At 40.9% G+C, this 23,281-nt stretch overlaps 1 pseudogene; it reads left to right on the forward strand.

Annotated features, from left to right (window-relative positions):
- The first annotated feature begins 3,703 nt into the window (after positions 1-3,703).
- Positions 3,704-4,670, forward strand: LOC109275518 (eukaryotic translation initiation factor 4E type 2-like; annotated as a pseudogene).
- The last annotated feature ends 18,611 nt before the right edge of the window (positions 4,671-23,281 follow it).

Raw genomic sequence — 23,281 nt, forward strand, 5'->3', positions numbered from 1 at the left:
GGCCTGCTTCGGATTCTGTGTCTCCCTCTCTCTCTGCCCCTCCCCTGTTCATGCCCTGTCTCTCTCTATCTCTAGAAAATAAATAAATGTTAAAAAAATTAAAAAAAAAAAAATATATATATATATACATGTGGATACTGCAGGCACATGTATGAAAAGGTTAATGGCTTCTCTAGAGAGAGAAAAATCAATTGTGAAAATCAAGAGATATCACCCACAAGGAACTTCTGTAATTTTCAGTGTCAGTGTCAAAGCGGAAATGTCAAGAAGTGTAAGCCCTCTTCAGCGCCCCCCCCCACCTTGGTAAAGTTAGCCCTGCCCATGGTTCTTCTAAAGAAGTTTTCACGTTGAATTATAATGATTTGCTTTTGTGCTATATCTCCACTAAAGTGTGAGCACCTTAAAATCCAGGAGCATGCTGGAAGCCAGTCTGACCCTAGAACAGGACCAAAAATGTAGATACTAGGTCAGTGGAGAATGGATAGGTAAATGATGCAGCCTTTGCACTCCAAGAGGCACAACCTAGATGGGGAACTAAGGCAGAGGAAAATGGACAAAGAAATTCCAAGGCATTTACTTCCTATGAGCTAAAAGAGAGGTTTATAATGATCTCTAAGGAGATCCAGGAGAAGGAGAAGTTAGTGTGTGCAAAGTGCACAGGAAGGTGTCAAGAAAAAGATGGCAAGGTACAGAGGGAAAGAAGGCTCTTCCGGTGTAGAGAATGGCATAGTTACCGTGTTGGTGCAGGAAAACACACAATATGCCTAATGGAGTTAGTCAATCAATTAATTAAGGATATTAAAACATAGTGCTATAAAGGGCCTACTCTCAGGCAGGGACACTAAAAATGGATGCAAGTAAAGGTACCTTCTATTTCCTAAGCATGCATTGCTGGGGGAATGGGGGTTTCATTCAGAAGGAGGGATCAGCTATAACATGGCTAAGAGAAAACGTCCAGCAACAGTTAGAAATGTGGTGCTCAGCTACAAAGGAAACAAGCAACAAAACTAAAAGGCAACCGACGGAATGGGAAACGATATTTGCAGATGACATACCAGACAAAGGGCTAGTATCCAAAATCTATAAAGAACTCACCAAACTCCACACCCGAGAAACAAATAATCCAGTGAAGAAATGGGCAGAAGATATGAATAGACACTTTTCTAAAGAAGACATCCAGATGGCCAACAGTGAAAAGATGCTCAATGTCACTCCTCATCAGGGAAATACAAATCAAAACCACACTGAGATACCACCTCACGCTGGTCAGAGTGGCTAAAATGAACAAATCAGGAGACTATAGACGCTGGCGAGGATATGGAGAAAGGGGAACCCTCTTGCACTGCTGGCGGGAATGCAAACTGGCACAGCCGCTCTGGAAAACAGTGTGGAGGTTCCTCAAAAAATTAAAAATAGACCTACCCTATGACCCAGCAATAGCACTGCTAGGAATTTACCCAAGGGATACAGGAGTGCTGATGCATAGGGGCACCTGTACCCCAATGTTTATAGCAGCACTTTCAACAATAGCCAAATTATGGAAAGAGCCTAAATGCCCATCAACTGATGAATGGATAAAGAAATTGTGGTTTATATACACAATGGAATACTACGTGGCAATGAGAAAGAATGAAATATGGCCTTTTGTAGCAACGTGGATGGAACTGGAGAGTGTTATGCTAAGTGAAATAAGTCATACAGAGAAAGACAGATACCATATGTTTTCACTCTTATGTGGATCCTGGGAAACTTAACAGAAGACCATGGGGGAGGGGAAAGGGGGGAAAAAAAAGAGAGAGGGAGAGAGCCAAACTGTAAGGGACTCTTAAAAACTGAGAATAAACTGAGGGTTGATGAGGGGTGGGAGGGAGGGGAAAGTGGGTGATGGGCATTGAGAAGGGCACCTGTTGGGATGAGCACTGGGTGTTGTATGGAAACCAGTTTGACAATAAATTATATTTAATATAAAAAAAACAAAAATAAAATAAAAGGAAAGGAAAGGAAAGGAAATGTGGTGTTCAGGACAGAGCTTGCTAGAAGAGACATTAGAACAGATATTGTACATCCATGTTCATAGCATTATATATATCTGTTATATTGACGATAACCAAAAGGTGGAAACAACCTAAATGTCTATCAACAGATGGACAGATAAACAAAAGGTAGCATATCTATACCATGAATATGATTCAGAATGAAAAAAGAAGGAAATTCTGACCCCTGCTCCAACATGGATGAAACTTGAAGGCGTTATGCTTAGTGAAATAAGTCAGTCACAAAAGGACAAATACAAAAGTGTGATTCCACCCACATAAGGTGCCTACAGTGGCAGTGGCTGCACAACAGTGTGAATGCATCAGTGCCACTGAACCACACACGTAAAAGTGGTTGACGTGGTAAATTTTGTGTTGTGTATATTTTGCCACACATAAAAAAAGCGATGTTAGATCTGCAAATTTTATAGCAGGAAATCATTGATCCTTTATAAAATCGTTAATCACTGATCTTTTTTTTTCTTTTTTCTTTTTTTTTTTTTTTTGAGAGAGAGAGAGAGCGGGGATGGGGTCAGAGAGAGAGGATCCCAAGCAGGCTCTGCACTGTCAGCACAGAGCCCAACGTGGGGCTTGAAACCATGAGATCGTGACCCGAGCCAAAATCAAGAGCCGGACATTCAACCGACTGAGCCACCCAGGTGCCCCAATCCTTGATCTTATAAAAGAAATCGTTGTCCCCACTGGAGACACGAGAACGCTGAGGAAGAGAATGTGGAACAAGAAAAAGACAGATTCTTCAGGAATGCCCACATTGAGGGGCAGGAGAGGGAAAAGGGGTTTAATCAAATCTTCGAAGACTTTACACCCCTGTCATTGAAGCTTCTCGCCTTCAAGCTGAAAGAGAAAAATCTGGGTCCTGTTGATTATTCCTGAACCGTTCAGTGAGTGAGGCATTGAAATGTAAAGTTCCTGGGGATGGGAAAGGATGGTACTGATTCTAATCTCCTTCCCAAGTTGTCACAGTGACAACTCTGAATATGTTTTGAGCAAATAATCGTAGCTGCTTGCCAAGAAATGAGTTCTTAATGTTCATTGGCTTCTAGCCAGTTTTTCTTTCAGAGCTTGGAAGGAGAAATAAAGACATCATCAAATGCATCCATCTCAGCTCAGGATTGTGGGTCTGGGCTTGTGGGAGGTAGGAAGGACAGAGTACATGTGTGTATGTGAAGAGGTATACAAGCAAGGAGTGGCTTTTAGGTTTTGATTACAAAATATAGCACCCCAGCACCCATAGTCCTGTATATTCCGGGTAACTTTGTAGAAACAGGAATATTAACATCGTTTGCAGGCAGAGATACTGACAGTCCTTTCTTGGTCATTCCAACCAGGTAAACAGCTGAAGCCAATAGGTCTCTATGAAGAGCAAATAAGACTTTGGCATGAAAAGACGAAGAATTCAATTTGTGGGGCGCCTGGGTGGCTCAGTCGGTTGAGCGTCCGACTTCGGCTCAGGTCATGATCTCGCGGTCCGTGAGCTTGAGCCCCGCGTGGGGCTCTGTGCTGACAGCTCAGAGCCTGGAGCCTGCTTCCGATTCTGTGTCTCCCTCTCTCTCCACCCCACCCCTGCTTGTGCTCTGTCTCTCTCTGTCTTTCAAAAATGAATAAACTAGAAAATAAATTTTTTTAAATAAAAGAATTTTTTGGGAAGTCACTCCGTGAGGCAGTGACCACGGTGGCAGTGAGAGGATGAACAAGTTCGACGCATTGAAAGACGATGACAGTGGGGACCATGATCAGAATGAAGAAAACAGCACACAGAAAGATGGTGAGAAGGAAAAAACGGAACGAGGCACAAGTCAGGGCAGCAGTAAGAGGAAGGCTGTTGTCCCTGGACCAGCAGAGCATCCCCTGCAGTACAACTATACTTTCTGGTACTCCAGGAGAACCCCTGGCCGTCCCACTAGCTCACAGAGCTATGAACAGAATATCAAACAGAACGGCACCTTTGCCTCTGTGGAGCAGTTCTGTGGTTTTACAGCCACATGGTCCATCCCAGGGGCCTGACAGGCCACAGTGACTTCCATCTCTTCAAAGAAGGAATTAAACCTATGTGGGAGGATGATGCAAATAAAAACCATGGCAAGTGGATTATTCGGCTGCGGAAGGGCTTGGCATCCCATCGCTGGGAGAATCTTATCCTGGCCATGTTGTGGAGACAGTTCATGGCTGGGGAGGAGATGTGTGGGGCTGTGATCTCTGTCCGGTTTCAGGAGGACATTATTTCAATATGGAATAAGACTGCCAGTGACCCAGCAACCACAGCCCAAATCCAGGATTCAGCGAGTGCTTCGGCGAGTGCTTAACCTACCTCCCAACACCATTATGGAGTACAAAACCCACACCAACAGCATCAAAATGCCAGGCAGCCTGGGTCCCCAAAGGCTCCTTTTACAAAACCTCTGGAAGCTGTGGTTGAACGTGCCATGACCCTCTTCCTCCCTGGATGGCACCATCATTGAAGTTGGCATCATCGGAGTCTCTTGTTTTGTTGGCGTGCTACCCGGAAGAGCCTTCCGTCCTGGAGAAGAGGAATTGGAAGAGCATTTTATGTCTTAAGAACCAGCTGACACGCAGCAGCTACAACAACAGCTGAGATCACTTAATAAATGGTGCTAAACAAAAAAAAAAAAGGAATTTTTGAATTATTTGCCAACATGAAATATTGGGAAATTTTGGAGAAAGTTCTCAATTTCAGGATTCTCTTAGAAAAAAGAAAAAGAGGGAGCGACAAGCTGGACCCAAATCTTTGCATGGTAACAACAGGGCAGAGTTGACCTGTGGCTCCCCCTGCCCTCCAGATAGATCACAAGGACTGGATGACTTCATGTGTTTAAATTACCTGCTTGACTTCTGTGGCACAAGAGACTGATGGCTCTGCCAGAAAGCTCGGAGATCTCATTGTTTCGTGGTGCTTAGATTTCAAAGCCCTGCTGGAGGGAAGAAGCTGATCACACTCAAGACATCGGAGACCAGAGGTGAACTGAACTGAAACTAACGAAAATGCCAACCCCGAACTCCGTGTAGACTGAAGAGATCAGCCCCTCACACTGGCTTTGCTGCTAGAGGAAAGGGCATTGCCTTTTCTGGGGGTAAATATTACTTACAAACAAACGTACACAAAATGCCTAAAACAAAAATGACAAGACACGTGAAAAAGTGGGAGAATATGACCTCTAATCGAGAGGAAAAAGTAATGAAAGCAGGTTCACAGGTAACCCGAGTGTTGGAATTAGCAGAGAAGAATTTTTAAATAACTATTTACAAATATGTTAAAGAATTTGGATAAAGGGTGAATGAAATGAGCAAAGAGATGGAGAATTCCAGCAGAAAAATGGAAAGTTTAAAAAGAGGACTTAAAAAAAAATTATAGTATCTAAAATGAACTGTGCAGGCGCCTGAGTGGCTCAGTTGGTTAAGCATGCGCCAATGAGCTGATTTCAGCTCAGATCATGATCTCGTGGTTTGTAAAAATCAAGCCCCACGTTGGGCTCTGTGCTGACAGTGCAGAGCCCATTTGGGATTTTCTCTCTGTCTCTGCCCCTCTTCCATGTATTCTCTCTCTTTCTCTCTCTCTCAAAATAAATAAATAAACTCTAAAAAAAAATAAAATAAAATGAACTATACAATGGACGACCTTAACAGACATATTTCAAAGGAAAAAGAACTAGTCAACCCCAAGATAGGCCAATAGAAATTATCCAAACTGAAGAAAGAATGAAATTGTGAGAGAAAAAAAAATAGAACAAAGAGAGGCCAGAGACCTATGGAGCAATATTAAATAATCTAGCATTTAGATAGCTGGAATCTAGGAAGTGAGGAGATACTGGGGCGAAAAGAAATGTTTGAAGAGGTAATGTCAAAGAATTTTCCAAAGCTGATGAAAGAAACCAACCCATATATTCAAGAATCTCAGTAAACAATAAGTGACATAAATGAAAAGAGAACTATACATGGAGACATCTTAAAAGCAACCAGCTTGGGGGGAATCGGACAATGATACTTAGGAGGACAAAAATAAAAATGTTAGTTGACTTCTCATCAGAAAAAAATGGCAGCCAGAACACAATAGAATGATATCTGAGAAAAGAGTAGTCAAGCTAGAATTCTATACCCAGTGAAAATATCCTTTAAAAGATGAACTCAAGGGGTTGCTGGGTGGCTCAGCCAGTAAGGTGTCCAGCTCTTGATCTCAGCTCCGGTCTTGATCTCAAGGTTGTGAGTTCAAGCACCTAATCGAGCTTCATACTGAGTGTGAAGCCTACTTAAAAAAAATTTTTTTTAAATGAACACAAAATCAAAACAGAAACGAGAACTTGTCCCCTTAAACACTTGCACTATGAAGAAATACTAGAGCAAATTTTTCAAGCTGCAGGGAATGACTCCAGAAGATACCCATGAAGGTCAATATAAAGAGCACAGATGTGAACAAATGTAACATAGTCTTTTAAAAAATGTTTTTTTAGGGGCGCCTGGGTGGCGCAGTCGGTTAAGCGTCCGACTTCAGCCAGGTCACGATCTCGCGGTCCGTGAGTTCGAGCCCCGCGTCAGGCTCTGGGCAGATGGCTCGGAGCCTGGAGCCTGTTTCCGATTCTGTGTCTCCCTCTCTCTCTGCCCCTCCCCCGTTCATGCTCTGTCTCTCTCTGTCTGTCCCAAAAATAAATAAAAAACGTTGAAAAAAAAAAAAATTTAAAAAATGTTTTTTTAGAAGACTATTGACTGTTAAAAGTCAATATAATAGCAATGTATTATAGTAGATGAGAAAAAGAATATGACAACAATAGCATACTGTCAGAAGGATAATGAATGGAACTACACTGTAGTAAGTTCTTACATTGTTTATTAAACATTACAATAAGGATTGGTTAAGAATGCATATCACAAACTTTAGTAACCACTAAAAGTAATGCCAAGAGGTATTACTAGAAAGTCAGTGGAGGAAATAAAATGGAATACTAAGTTATATGATGATGATGATGATGATGATAATAATAATAGAGTGGAAAGGAAGAACAAAGAAACAAAGAAATAAAGAACAGATGAAATATTTTTTAAAATTAACAACTAGTGGGGCGCCTGGGTGGCTCAGTCGGTTAAGCGGCCGACTTCGGCTCGGGTCATGATCTCGCGGTCAGTGAGTTCAAGCCCCGCATCGGGCTGTGTGCTGACAGCTCAGAGCCTGGAGCCTGTTTCGGATTCTGTGTCTCCCTCTCTCTGACCCTCCCCTGTTCATGCTCTGTCTCTCTCTGTCTCAAAAATAAATAAACGTTAAAAAAAAAATTTAAAAAAATTAACAACCAGTGAATCCACCATATCAGTTATTACTTTAATACAAATGGTATAACTCTCCAATAGAAATGGTCAGACTAGATTTTAACAAAAAAAAAGACTCTTTTATATGCTGTTTGTAAGAAACACACTCCATTTTTTTTAAATGTATTTATTTGTTTCTGAGAGAGTATGCGTACGAGCAGGGGAGGGGCAGAGAGAGAGAGAGAGCAGGAGACAGAGAATCTGAAACAGGCCCTGCAGTGTCAGTGCAGAGCCTGACGCAGGGCTCAAATGCATGAACCACAAGATCATGACCTGAACCGAAATCGAGTCAGACGTTTCACCAATTGAGCCACCCAGGCACCCCAAGAAATACACTTGAAATATAAGGACACAGACTGAAAGAAAAAAAGAATGAAAAATAGGCTATGAAAACACTAATAGTAAGTTGTTATTAGGTGCAAAAAGTATAGCATATGCCAGGTAATGCAGAACGTTCAACAGGCAAGTGTAACATAAGGATGCAGAGGGTCAATTATAGAAACCTTCTTAGAGGTGAGGAGATAAGTCTAGTTTTAAAAGAGAGGAGATACACGTGCATTGATTAGGGTAATTTTGGTTGTAGCAACAGAAAATCTAATTCAAACTGGCTTAAATGGTAAATGTAATGTATTGGCTCATTTAACTGAAAAGGCCCAGGGAAGATTTCAGGCTAAGTTTGATGAGGGCTCCCATCCTGTAATTCCTTGATTTTCACAACCCTGGTCTCTTGCACATTGGTTTCATTCTCAGACTGACTTCCCTCATGTAAACAAAGTGATTACAACAAGAGATCTTCTCTCCCAAGGCCCCTTCCCAGTATCACACCCTCACGCTTCATTCTGATTGGTGCAATTCTGACCAATCTCAGGGGCTAGGGATTTTTTTTTTAATTGAGGTATAATTGGCATGGCATTATATTAGTTTCAGGTGTACAACATAACGATCTGATATGTGTATATCTTGTAAAATGATACCTCAGTAAGTCTACTTATCATCTATCACCATACTGAGTTACAAAATTTATTCTTCTTCTCATGAGAACTTTTAAAATTTACTCTCTTAGCAACTTTCAAATATGCAATGCAGTATTATTAAGTATAGCCACCATGCTGTACATTACATCCCCAAGTTTATATTTATCTTACAAATGGAAGTTTGTACCTTTTGACTTCCTTTACTGATTCTACTCACGCTCCTCCCACCCCTCACTTCTGGCAACCACCAATCTGTTCTTTCATCTTTGAACCCAGTTTTTGTCATGTTTCTGTTTTTCTTTGTTTTAGATTCTACATATAAATGAGATCATATGGTATTTGCCTTTGTCTGTCTGACTCATTTCACTTAGCATACTGCCCTCGAAGTTTATCCCTGTTGTTTCAAGTGGTTGGGTTGCCTTCTTTTTTATGGCTAAATAATATTCCAAACTTCATATACATATATACCACATGTTTATGTATATACATATATATATGTGTATATATATGTGTGTGTGTGTGTGTATATATATATATACATATATATATATGTATATATATATATACCACATCTTTATCCATTCATTGATCAATAGACATTTAGGTTGTTTCCATATATTGGCTATTGTAAATAACACTACAATAAGCACAGGGGCGCAGATATCTTTTCCAGTTAGTGTTTTCATTTCCTTGGGATAAGTACCCAGGAGTGGAATTACTGAATGATATGGTAATTCTATTTTTAATTTTTTGAGGATCCTCCATACTGTTTTCCATACTGGCTGAACCAATTTACATTCCCACCAACAGTACACAAGCATTCACTTTCCTCCACATCCTCACCAACACTTGTTATTTCTTGTCTTGGTAAGAGCCATTCTAATAGCTGTGAGGTGATAGATAGCTCACTGTGGTTTTGATTTGCATTTTCCGGATGATTAGTGACGTTGAACATATTTTCAGTGTATCTGTTGGCACAATTCAAAAGGTACAATTTCAGTGTAACTTTTACACTATTCTTATTAGTCATCTGTATATCTTCTTTTTTTTTAATTTTTTTTAATGTTTATTTATTTTTGAGAGAGACAGAGCTTGAGCAGAGGAGGGGAGGAGAGAGAGGGAGACACAGAATCTAAAGCAGGCTCCAGGCCCCAAACCGTCAGCACAGAGCCCGACACGGGGCTCAAACCCACAAACCATGGGATCATGACCTGAGCTGATGTTGGATGCTTAAACCGACTGAGCCACCCAGGTGCCCCAATCTTTATATCTTCTTTGAAAAAAAAATGTCTATTCAGCTCCTTTGCCCATTTTTTAATTGGATTGTTTGTTTTTTTGCTATTGAGTGGTAGGAGTTCTTTATATAGTTTGGATTTTAACCCCTTATTAGAATAATTTGCAAACAGTTTCTCCTTGGCAGGTTGCCCTCTCATTTTGTTGACGGTTCCCTCGGCTGTGCAGAAGCTTTTTAGTTTGGTGTTCATTTTTGCTTGTGTTGCCTTTGTTTTTGGTGTCAAAGAAATCATCGCCCCAAAGTCAAGGAGCTTACCATCTGTTCTCTCCCAGGAGCTTCATGTCTTAGATTCAAGTCTTTAATCCATTTGGAGTTGATGGTATAAGACTGTGGTCCAGTTTCATTCTTTTGCATGTGGCTGCCCGGTTTTCCCAATACCATTTAATTGAAGAGACTGTCCTTTCCCCAGCGTGTACCACATGTGTATACAGCAAGAAGTCTGCATTCCAGAAGGGCCTTCGCCTGAGTATGCTGACAGCCTGCTCTCAGACCTCCAGCCTCCAGAGCTGTGCGAAATAAATTCTGTTGTTCATAGGCCAGTCTGTGGTATTTCTCTGATAGCAGCCTGAGTGCACTAAGACAGTGTTTAAAGATTTAAGGCCAAATCCTAACACCCAAGTTGTTTACATGATGTACTGTCCCACGCTCGGCCCTGTCCCTCTCCCTGCCCTGGTGCTTCAATCCCACACTGGCTTCACCTTCTCTAGAGCCTTTGTACATACTGTTTCATCTGCAAAAATATACCCTCCACCCCCATTCTCACTTTTTTAAACCCTACTCGTTCTCCAGATCTTGTTTAGAGGTTCCTGCTCAAGGAGACTTAACCAAAGTCTCTTTTCCTCTCATACGCTATCCAAGTACTTTCTACTCTGTGTGTGTGTGTGTGTGCGTGTGTGGTGTAATAATCACAATTCTGGAGGGGGGCCTGGGTGCCTCAGTCGATTAAACATCCGACTTTGGCTCAACGTGATCTCATGGTTCGTAAGTTCGAGCCCCGCGTCGGGCTGTGTGCTGACAGCTCAGAGCCTGGAGCCTGCTTCGGAGTCTGTGTCTCCCTCTCTCTCTCTGCCCCTCCCCCACTCGCATTCTATCTCTCTCTCTCTCAAAAATAAACAAACATTAAAAAAAGTTTTTTTAAAAAACTTAAAACAAATCATCACAGTTCTGGAGGCTCAGTGTCGGCTGGACCGTGCCCTCTCCCAACAGCTCTAGGGAAGAATGCTTCCTGCCCCTTCCAGCTTGTGATGGGTGTTGGCAACCCTTGGCTCAGTCACGTACTTTTTCTTGACAGCACTTTGCAAAGTTTGCAGCTGTACGTTTATTTGACTCACAGCAGGTGAAGCCGTACTGCCACCGGCATTCACTTTCCAAGTGACATATTTCTTAAGGCACACTTACAAGAACCGTAACCAACTCAGGGTCCAACTGAAGCTTTCCTCTGTGCACCATCTAAGGGGCACAATCCCCAAACACAGAGGTGGAGGCAAGATTGGAAGTGGACATTAGGAAAATGGGCAATCTGTTCTCTACACTGCCAGACTGATCCTCAAAGCACTTCAGTAGGTGCCCGTTTTACTCAAAGTAAACCCTGAGGTCCTCACAGTGGCCTCCAGAACCCTACACTACTATAATCTTGCTTTCACTACCCTTTTACTCTGCCATAGCTGCCCTGGCCACTTTGCTGCTCCTCAAACATTCCGGGCAAGCTCCTGCCTCAGGGCCTTTGCACAGACCGTAACTTCTGCCTGGAATGCTATTCTCTCAGACACCTATATGATAACTCTTCACCTCCTTCAGGTCTAATTCAAATGACAACGTCTCAGTGAAGTATTGCCTGACCACCTCAGCCTTGGGAATAACAGGGAGGGTCACTATGGCTGAGGCAGCGGTCGGGGGAGAGCCCTACCAGAATGATGTCTTTGAGCCTGCCCTAGGCATCAGAATCTGACAGATGGGGAGAGCTGTTCTGGGCAACAGAGTCGCGTAGCAAAAAAGAAGCTATAGCAGTAAAGCCCAAAGCTTTCAGCTAAAACCTTGGCCCGTCCTCATTGGCTAGACAGGGCAAACCCCACCCACCCAATGTGGATTTTTAGAAGACCTTAACAAGAGGGTGAAATTCCCCAAAATATAATGAATGTTAACTTTTTTTCCACTGCGGGGCTATTTATTTATTTATTTATTTATATCCAAGTTAGTTAGCATATGGTGCAATGATTTCAGGAGTAGATTCCTTAATGCCTTTTACCCATTTAGCCCACCCCTGACCCCTCCAATAACCCCTTGTTTGTTCTCTACATTTAAGAGTCTCTTCTGTTTTGTCCCCCTCCATGTTTTTATATTATTTTTGCTTCCCTTCCCTTATGTTCATCTGTTTTGTCTCTTAAAGTCCTCATATGGGTGAAGCCCTATGGTATTTGTCTTTCTCTGACTAATTTCGCTTAGCATAACACCCTCCAGTTCCATCCACGTAGTTGCAAATGGCAAGATTTCATTCTTTTTGATGGTCGAGTAATAGTCCATTGTATATATATACCACATCTTCTTTATCCATTCATCCATCGATGGACATTTGGGTTCTTTCTATACTTGGGCTCTTGTTGATAGCACTGCTATAAACATTGGGGTGCATGTGCCCCTTCAAAACAGGACACCAGTATCCCTTGGATAAATACCTAGTAGTGCAATTGTTCGATCGTGGGGTAGTTCTATTTGTAATTTTTTGAGGAACCTCCATACTGTTTTCCAGAATGGCTGCACCAGCTTGCATTCCCACCAACGATGCAAAAGAGATCCTCTTTCTCCGCATCCTCGCCAACATCTGTTGTTGCCTGAGTTGTTAATGTTGGCCATTCTGACAGGTGTCAGGTGGTATCTCATTGTGGTTTTGATTTGTATTTCCCTGATGATGAGTGATGTTGAGGATTTTTTCATGTGTCGGTTGGCCATCTGGAGGTCTTCTTTGGAGAAGTGCTTATTCATGTCTTTTGCCCATTTCTTCACTGGATTATTTGTTTTCTGGGTGTTGAGTTTGATCAGTTCTTTATAGATTTTGGATACTAACCGTTTATCTGATATGTCATTTGTAAATATCTTCTCCCATTCTGTCGGTTGCCTTTTAGTTTTGCTGATTGTTTCCTTCACGGTGCAGAAGCTTTTTATTTTGATGAGGTCCCAATAATTCATTTTTGCTTTTGTTTCCCTTGCCTCTGGAGATGTGTTGAGTAAGAAGTTGCTGCAGCAGAGGTCAAAGAGGTTTTTGCCTGCTTTCTCCTCGAGGATTTTGATGGCTTCCTGTCTTACGTTTAGGTCCTTCATCCATTTTGAGTTTATTTTTGTGTATGGTGCAAGAAAGTGGTTCAGGTTCATTCTTCTGCATGTCGCTGTCCAGTTTTCCCAGCACCACTTGCTGAAGAGACTATCTTTATTCCACTGAATATTCTTTCCGGCTTTGTCAAAGATTAGTTGGCCATACATTTGTGGGTCCATTTCTGGTTTTTCCATTCTGTTCCGTTGATCTGAGTGTCTGTTTTTGTGCCAGTACCACACTGCCATGATGATTACAGCTTTGTAATACAGCTTGAAGTCTGGGATTGTAATGCCTCCAGCTTTGGTTTTCTTTTTCAAATTGCTTTGGCTATTCAGGGTCTTTTGTGGTTCCATGCAAATTTTAGGATTGTTTGTTCTAGCTCTGTGAGGAATGCTGGTGTTATTTTGATAGGGATTGCATGAATATTGACTTTCTTACCAATCTGCTAGTAAGGACTAAGAACTCAAGTTACTCCATTTCGAATACATAGATCACAGTAACAATTCACACACCCAGGTGTCATAAAGCAACTCACATCTACCCCACTCTATCTGAAGGAAAGCTTTTCCTTGATACATTTGTGAGTACAAATAGACAAAAAAAGGAGCAAACTATTCTGTTGTACAATTTAACTATGCTCAATTTTATTTGTCAATTATACCTCAATAAAGCTGGAAAAAAATAAAGTAACAATTTAAAAAACTTTCAAAGGAGCACTCAGAACAGCACACTTCTAATTATTTATGTAAAGTAAATGCAATATTTTCCATTGACGGAAGCCACATCCATGGAGACAGTGATGTTTTATAATCATACACATATCTGTTGATTAACACAATGAGAGAGCTCAGCTCTCTCAAAAACTTCACTTCACTCTTTATTATGACAAAAATCACAACTCAAATTATATCTTCATGTCTCTAGTAAACACCTCCACTATTTTGCAAGTTTCTTTTTTTTTTGAGGAAGCCCTTTTAGCCAAGGAAATGTGCAAAACTCCTGTGTTCACAGATGGTTTGATATTAGCAAACATTTGTTGACATTGTAAATAGCTAGCAAGCTGGACATTTTTGACCACCGAATTGCAGCTTGACAGCTACCCAGGCAAAGTGACAGGCCACCCTGCTGGATCTGTAACCGACTCAGGTACATTGTACTAGCCGCCCGATCTTTGAGTGATCGCAAGACAAATCTGCCAAGACAGGAATTCATAAAAGAGAATAAAGCTTTGCAAAAAGGAACTGTCTTTGGATCTTCAGAAGTGACTAAAATATTTTAATGGGGCTCTTTTAGTGCCTCTTTCTGCTTGCCTATGAAATATTGACAGGTCTTCCTGACTGGGAAAAATCAAAACTCATTAAACTCACTGTATCTTACTTGATTGAATAAAGACAGGCAGAAAGACTCATTATTCTGAAAAAGGAGAAACAATAGAAAGTATGGAAATTGGAGCTCCAAACATCAATCTTAATTTGTGCGTTCCTGCGCAATTTTCTAACTAGGTATCGGCCCCCCACTTCTCTTGTCATGAGCATGCTCTTCCGAGAATTCCCAAGGGCGTCCAGACCTGCCACTCAGTACTTCCGGTGCGCGTGTGCCTCAAAGGTTGAACCTTTGTCCAATGTCCTCCCGTTCCTTTTCCATATCCTTCAGCTTCCTCCCCTTCCCCCCCACCCCAGATACCCGTGTTGACTTTTGTTCTGAGACCGCATCTGAATGCCATCCACCCCTCTTGGAAAGATTCTACAAGTACAGAGAAGTCAGCCAAAGTCCCCATTTGAAGACAGCCTTCACGCTTTCTGGGTTTTAGGTTAAGGGAATGTCATGATGAGAGAAAAAAATGGGTGAGGGGGGACGGACAACTCTTGTCTGAATAAAACAGAAATATTTTTTAAAATCAGACACTACTGAAAACCAAATAATACGGCAGGACTTCCAGGCACAGGAGGGAAATACTGATGCCTCCTCCCTGAAACCTGAGTATGGGGTCTACAGCTTACTGGCCAAGGCCTTCAGCCACAACCCTGATGACAAAGTCTCAACATCCATCACCACTCTGGCCATCTTCTTGTTCATTGCAAAGACTGTATCTTTTATTGTCAGTACTCTCACAGTTGTTGGGATTTAGGAACTGCCTCAAAGCTCAATATTTGCACAGCATTTTATAGCTTGCAGAGCACTGTACTCAACTTATGTCTTAATCTTCACAGCTCTCAACTTTACAGATAAGAGAAAACTGCAGACCAAAAAGGTTAAACAATTGCCCAAGGACACACAGCTCATAGGAAAAGGAGCAAGAGCTAAAACCCAGGCGAGCCTTTATCTTCTAGTTCAGTACTCTTTTCCTGCCACCAGTTCCATTGCCAAAAGGTGGAAAAGGTTTGCAATTCTTGATATGATTGGAAGGGAGGCTTATTTTTGCTGTGATCATATAGTGGTTAGTACTCTGTGCTGTGAAAGTATGGCTTATTTCTAAATATAGCCTATGAAATTGTGCAGCTTTATGAGAGGTCTTTAGAAGGATACAATTTCATTGTTTTCTAAGCAATACAAAGAAAAAAGATATTATCATATTTCTGCATTTTAAGTTCAAGGCCTATTAGAGGACAAGATAGTCTGTAAATTCAGAATCCACTTAATTTTACATAGATCATTTTTATTTAAAAAAAAATATTGCATTCTGAACTTCAGATTTATGTTTTGTTGGCACAACTTCTTACAAGTTTGTGAATTTCTCAGTAGACTGAAAGAAATATGTGCTCTCTGCCCATCAGATAGGTTTTTTGAGAAATATTACTGAGCCATTGGACTTCATGGGTTCAAAAGCTTGGAAACTTTTTGGAAACTTGCCCTGCATGTTTGAGTAACAATTTGGGTCTTTATTTATTTGTATAATTAACTCTCTTCCTTTTTAACACTGATACCTCTTGATCCACTTTCCTTTTTTATGGCTTGCTAGATAGAACCTACAGAAAATCGTTAACTAAAATGATTAGAGTGGGCAGCTTTTCTTGTTCCCAACTTTAATGGGGGATATGGTGAGTGTAAGATATTTGCCATTAGCATCTGACAAATATCTCTTACCAGTTCAAAATAACTTCTTTTTGTTTCTAGCATACTAAAAATTTGTATCAGAAATGGAAGTTTGGGGGGTGAGGCACCTGGATGGCTCAGTCAGTTAAGCATCTGACTTTGGCTCAGGTCATGATCTCATGGTTTGTGAGTTTGAGCCCCGCATCGGGCTCTACACTGACAGCTCAGAGCCTAGGACCTGCTTCAGATTTTGTGTCTCCCTCTCTCTCTGCCCCTCCCCCTGCCATGCTCTGTCTCTCTCTCTCTCTCTCTCTCTCTCTCTCAATAATAAATAACATTTAAAAAAAATTTTTAAAAGAGAGAAATGGAAGTTGGGAATGGAATTTTTTGCTCAGGCATGGCCACCTTGAAGACTATACCTGATTCTGTGTGCTTTGGCCTCTTGAGGAAGAGATTTACCAACTTCAACTTCATAAGGAAAGTCTAGGAAATAAAAGTAACTGAAAGGAAATTGTTTGGTGCTATAAAACTTTCAACACGGAGGAAAGTGTTTTAGAAAACACGAACTTTTTATATATATCCACGTCTTGAATATCTCTATATATCACACTGTAGGGGACAGAATAAATTCAAAAATAGTTACGAAAGTAATTCAGACACTGACCAAGAACTCATTCTAAATGTGCACTAGTTTTTATGCTACTCGAGGACTAGTCCAAGAACGAATTTTCTTTTGGTATCTTCCAGATCAATCATTCCAAACAGGTCACAAGAGTTAAAATTTTTTTGTGACTATTCTTATTCTTCATGATTATTTTCTTAGTTCTTTACAGTTTGGGGAAGCAATTTTACACTTATTAATTAGCATGTCTCTAACACTCCATCTCAGTAAGCTCTATCTCAATATTTGGGCCACTATATTTCCTGGCATTTTAAAAATATGTGTTCTTTAAAGATGTGTTTTTAAGGGCACGTGGGTGGTCATTCGGTAAGTGTCCAACTCTTTTTTCTTCTTTTTAATCTTTCAGATACTTCCTTCTTTTTTTCTAAATATAATTTATTGTCAAGCTGGCTAATGTACACTCTATACGGTGTGCTCATGGTTTTGGTGGTAGATTCCCATGATTCATCGCTTACATAATAGCACCCAGGCCTCATCCCAACAAGCGCCCTCCTCAATGCCCATCACCCATTTCCCTCTCTGCCCCACCCCCCATCAACCCTCAGTTTGTTCTCTGTATTTAAGAGTCTCTTATGGTTTGCCTCCCTGTCTGTTGGAAACTATTTTTTCCCCTTCCCTTCCCCCAATGTCTTCTGTTAAGTTTCTCAAATTCCACAAAGGAGTGAAACCATAAGATATCTGTCCTTCTCTGACTGACTTATTTCACTTAGCATAATACCCTCCAGTTACATCCACGTAGTTGCAAATGGCAAGATTTCATTCTTTCTCATTGGCAAGTAGTATTCCAATGTGTATGTAAACCACACCCTCTTTATCCATTCATCAGTTGATGGGCATTTGGGCTCTTTCCATGATTCGGCTATTGTTGAAAGTGCTGCTATAAATATCGGGGTATTTGTGCCTCTATGAGTCAGCACTCCTGTATTTTTTAGATAAATTCCTAGTAGTGCTACTGCTGGGTTGTAGGGTAGTTCTATTTTTAATTTTTTGAGGAACCTCCACACTGTTTTCCAGAGTGGCTGCACCAGTTTGCATTCCCACCAACAGTGCAAGAGGGTTCCATTCTCTCCACATCCTCACCAGCATCTCTTGTTTCCTGAGTTGTCAATTTTAGCCACTCTGACCGGTGTGAGGTGGTATCTCAATGTGGCTTTGATTTATAGTTCCCTGATGATGAGTGATGTTGAGCATCTTTTCATATGTCTGGTGGCCATCTGGATGTCTTCTTTGGAAAAGTGTCTATCCATGTGTTCTGCCCCTTTCTTCACTGGATTCTTTGTCTTTTGGGTGTTGAGTTTCATAAGTTCTTTATACATTTTGGATGTCATTTATCTGATGTCATTTGCAAATATCTTCTCCCATTCCACTGGTTGCCTTTTAGTTTTGTTGATTGTTTCCTTTGCAGTGCAGAAGCTTTTTGTCTTAATGAGGCCCTGGTAGTTCCTTTTTGCTTTTATTTCCCTTGTCTTCAGAGACATGTTGAGCAAGAAGTTGTTGTGGCTGAGGTCAAAGAGATTATTGCCTGTTTTCTCTTCTAGGGTTTTGATGGTTTCCTGTCTCACATTTAGGTCTTTCATCCATTTTGAGTTTATTTTTGTGCATGGTGTAAGAAAGTGGTCCAGGTTCATTCTTCAGCATGTCGCTGTCCAGTTCTCCCAGCACCATTTGCTAAAGAGACTGTCTTTTTTCCATTGGATACTCTTTCCTGCTTTGTCAAAGGTTAGTTGGCCATACATTTGTGGGTCCAATTCTGGGGTCTCTATTCTATTCCTATTGGTCTATGTGTCTGTTTTGGGGCCAATACCACGCTGTCTTGATGATGACAGCTTTGTAGTAGAGGCTAAAGTCTGGGATTGTGATGCCTCCCACTTTGGTTTTCTTTTTCAACATTACTGTGGCTATTTGGGATCTTTTGTGGTTCCATACAAATGACAGGATTGTTTGTTCTAGCTCTGAGAAGAGTGCCGGGGCAATTTTGATTGGGATTTAAATGCCCAACTCAAACTCGTGAGTCTGAGCCCCACGTCGGGCTTGATGGTGTCAGCCTGTCAGTGCAGATCCCACGTCGGATCTTCTGTCCCCCGTCTTTCTGCCCTTACCCTGCTTGCGCCTCCCCCCAAATAAATACATTTCTTAAAAAACGTAAAAAGCAAAAACAAACAACAGCATCAACAACACAAAACCCAAACAACAAACAAGCAAGTGATGACAGCGATATGGAGAAATTGGAATCCCTGTGCCCTGCTGGTGAGAATGTAAAATGGTGTGGCTGCTGTGGAAAACAGTATGGCAATTCCTAAAGAAGTTATGCACAAAATTGTCACATGATCCAGCAATTCCTCCTCCGGTTGTATACCAAAAGAAGTGAAAACAAAGACCCAAACAGATATTTGAACACCCAAGTTCACAGTAGTGTTATCCACAATAGCCCAAAAGTAGAAGCAAGTCAAATATTTATGGATGGATGCGTGGATAAACAAAAGATAGTATGCACATGTAATAGAATATCATTGAGCCTTAAGAAGGAAAGGAATTCTGACGTAAGCTACAACATAGATGGACCTTGAAAACATTATGCTAAGTGAAAAATGTCAGTCACAAAGAACACATATTGTATAACTCCACTCATATGAGGTACCTGGAATAGTCAAATTCGTGAGACAAGAAACAGAATACTAGTTGCCAGGGCTGAGGTGAGGAGGACTGGGGTGGTATTGTTTAAAATTTTTTTTTTAACATTTATTTATTTTTGAGACAGAGAGAAACAGAGCATGAACGGGGGAGGGGCAGAGAGAGAGGGAGACACAGAACTGGAAGCAGGCTCCAGGCTCTGAGCCGTCAGCCCAGAGCCCGACGCGGGGCTCGAACCCACGGATGGCGAGATCGTGACCTGAGCTGAAGTTGGCCGCTTAACCGACTGAGCCACCCAGGCGCCCCTGGGGTGGTATTGTTTAATGGCTAATGGGGTTTCAGTTTGGGAAGATGGAAATATCCTGGAAATGTTGATGGTGGTGATGGTTGCACAACAATATGAAAGTATTTAATGTCACTGAACTATATAGTTAAAAATAGTTAAAATGGTAAGTTTTATGTCATAGATAATTTACCACAATAAAAAAAATGCCCCCAACTATTGCTTAGTGTTCTAAAGTGCAGGAAGATTATAAATTCATATGGTGAAATCTTACCCCTCAATGCGATGGTATTAAGAGGTGAGGTCTTTGGGAGGTGACTGGGTCATGAAGGCTCTGCCCCCATGAGATTGGTGCCCTTAAATATGACACTCCAGAAACCTCCCTATCCCCTTCAACCTTGTGAAGACACAGCAAGGCATCTTTGACCCAGGAGGCTTTCACTAGACGCAGCATCTGCCAGAACCTTGATCTTGAACTTCCCAACCTCCAGAACCATGAGAAAGTCTGCTGTTTATAAGCTCCTCCGGTCTATAGTGTTTGTCACAGCAGTCCAAAAGGATGAAGACACACGAGCTATGAATTGTGAACTGAATGTTAGTAAGCTATGTGTCGCCCACACATATTACATAAACCATCTTTAAACAGAAACACACCTAAGATGAGTATATATTGATCAGTTGATTAAAATGCAGCCAGAGGCCCACAAGAACCTAACCTATATCTCTCCCACGAGCAATGTTTAATGCTTACAAATTCATTGCTTGTGACTTTATAGAACCTGACTACATGAATGACAAGAATCAACCATATGTTTTAAACTCCACAATGCATTATTTTGCTTTAAACAGTCCATTCTCCTTTTTTTTTTTTTCAGTCAATTCTCTTCTAAAGAATTCTTAAAGCATACTTTATATCTGCCATCTGGAAATTATTTTATTTTTTTAAATATAATTTATTGTCAAATTGGCTTACATACAACACTCAGTGCTCATCCCAACAAGTGCCCTCGTCAATGCCCATCATCCACTTTCCCCTCTCCCCCACCCCCTCCATCAACCCTCAGTTTGTTCTCTGTAGTTAAAAGTCTCTTATGGTTTGCATCCCTCCCTCTCTGTTTGTAACTATTTTTCCCCCTTCACTTCCCCCATGGTCTCTGTTAAGTTTCTCAAGATCCCATATGAGTGAAAACATATGGTATCTGTCTTTCTCTGCCTGACTTATTTCACTTAGCATAATACCCTCCAGTTCCATTCACGTTGCTACAAATGGCCAGATTTCATTCTTTCTCATTGCCAAGTAGTATTCCATTTGTAAACCACATCTTCTTTATCTATTCATCAGTTGATGGACATTTAGGCGGCTATTGTTGAATTTGGCTATTGTTGAAAGTGCTGTTATAAACATTGGGGTACATGTGCCTTTACACATCAGCATTCCTGTATCTCTTGGGTAAATTCCTAGAAGTGCTATTGCTGGGTCATAGGATAGTTCTATTTTTAATTTAATTTAATTTAATTTTTAATTTTTTTTAATTTACATCCAAATTAGTTAGCATATAGTGCAACAATGATTTCAGGAGTAGATTCCTCAGTGCCCCTTACCCATTTAGCCCACTTCCCCTCCCACAAACCCTCCTGTAACCCTCAGTTTGTTCTCCATATTTATGAGTCTCTTCTGTTTTGTCCCCCTCCCTGTTTTTATATGATTTTTGTTTCCCTTCCCTTATGTTCATCTGTTTTGTCTCTTAAAGTCCTCATATGAGTGAAGTCATAGGAGTTTTGTCTTTCTCTGACTAATTTCACTTAGCGTAATACCCTCCAGTTCCATCCACGTAGTTGCAAATGGCAAGATTTCATTCTTTTTGATTGCCAAGTAATACTCCATTTTATATATATATATATATATATATATATATATATATATATATATCTCACATCTTCTTTATCCATTCATCTATCGATGGACAATTAGGCTCTTTCCATACTTTGGCTATTGTTGACAGTGCTGCTATAAACATGGGGGTGCATGTGCCCCTTCAAAACAGCACACCAGTATCCCGTGGATAAATGCCTAGTAGTGCAATTGCTGGGTCGTAGGGTAGTTCTATTTTTAGTTTTTTGAGGAACCCCCATACTGGTTTCCAGAGTGGCTGCACCAGCTTGCATTCCCACCAACAATGCAAAAGAGATCCTCTTTCTCCGCATCCTCGCCAACATCTGTTGTTGCCTGAGTTGTTAATGTTGGCCATTCTGACAGGTGTCAGGTGGTATCTCATTGTGGTTTTGATTTGTATTTCCCTGATGATGAGTGATGTTGAGGATTTTTTCATGTGTCGGTTGGCCATCTGGAGGTCTTCTTTGGAGAAGTGCCTATTCATGTCTTTTGCCCATTTCTTCACTGGATTATTTGTTTTCTGGGTGTTGAGTTTGATGAGTTCTTTATAGATTTTGGATACTAACCGTTTATCTGATATGTCATTTGTAAATATCTTCTCCCATTCTGTTGGTTGCCTTTTAGTTTTGCTGATTGTTTCCTTCACAGTGCAGAAGCTTTTTCTTTTGATGAGGTCCCAGTAGTTCATTTTTGCTTTTGTTTCCCTTGCCTCCAGAGACTTGTTGAGTAAGAACTTGCTGCGGCCAAGATCAAAGAGGTTTTTGCCTGCTTTCTCCTCGAGGATTTTGATGGCTTCCTGTCTTACATTTAGGTCCTTCATCCATTTTGAGTTTATTTTTGTGTATGGTGTAAGAAAGTGGTTCAGGTTCATTTTTCTGCATGTCGCTGTCCAGTCTTCCCAGCACCACTTGCTGAAGACACTATCTTTATTCCACTGAACATTCTTTCCCGGTTTGTCAAAGATTAGTTGGCCATACGTTTGTGAGCCCATTTCTGGGTTCTCTATTCTGTTCCATTGATCTGAGTGTCTGTTCTTGTGCCAGTACCATACTGTCTTGATGATTACAGCTTTGTAATACAGCTTGAAGTCTGGGATTGTGATGCCTCCTGCTTTGGTTTTCTTTTTCAAGATTGCTTTAGCTATTCAGGGTCTTTTCTGGTTCCATACAAATTTTAGGATTGTTTGTTCTAGCTCTGTGAGGAATGCTGGTATTATTTTGGTAGGGATTGCATTGAATATGTAGATTGCTTTGGATAGTATTGACATTTTAACAATATTTGTTCTTCCTATCCAGGAGCATGGAATCTTTTTCCATTTTATTTTGTCTTCTTCAATTTCTTTCATAAGCTTTCTATAGTTTTCAGTGTATAGATTTTTCACCTCTTTGGTTAGATTTATTCCTAGGTATTTTATGGGTTTTTGGTGCAACTGTAAATGGGATCGATTCCTTGATTTCTCTTTCTGTCACTTCATTGTTGGTGTATAGGAATGCAACCGATTTCTGTGCATTGATTTTATATCCTGCAACTTTGCTGAATTCATGAATCAATTCTAGCTATTTTTAATTTTTGGAGGAACCGCCACACTGTTTTCCAGAGCGGCTATACCAGTTTGCATTCCCACCAACAGTGCAAGAGGGTTCCAGTTTCTCCACGTCCTCACCAGCATCTATAGTTTCCTGATTTGTGGAAATTATTTTTTTTATTATTTTTTTTAACATTTATTTATTTTTGAGACAGAGAGAGACAGAGCATGAATGGGGGAGGGTCAGAGAGAGAGGGAGACACAGAATCTGAAACAGGCTCCAGGCTCTGAGCA

The sequence above is a fragment of the Panthera pardus genome, unplaced genomic scaffold (assembly GCF_024362965.1).
Source record: "Panthera pardus isolate Hobbes unplaced genomic scaffold, ASM2436296v1 HiC_scaffold_13, whole genome shotgun sequence".
NCBI lineage: Eukaryota > Metazoa > Chordata > Mammalia > Carnivora > Felidae > Panthera > Panthera pardus.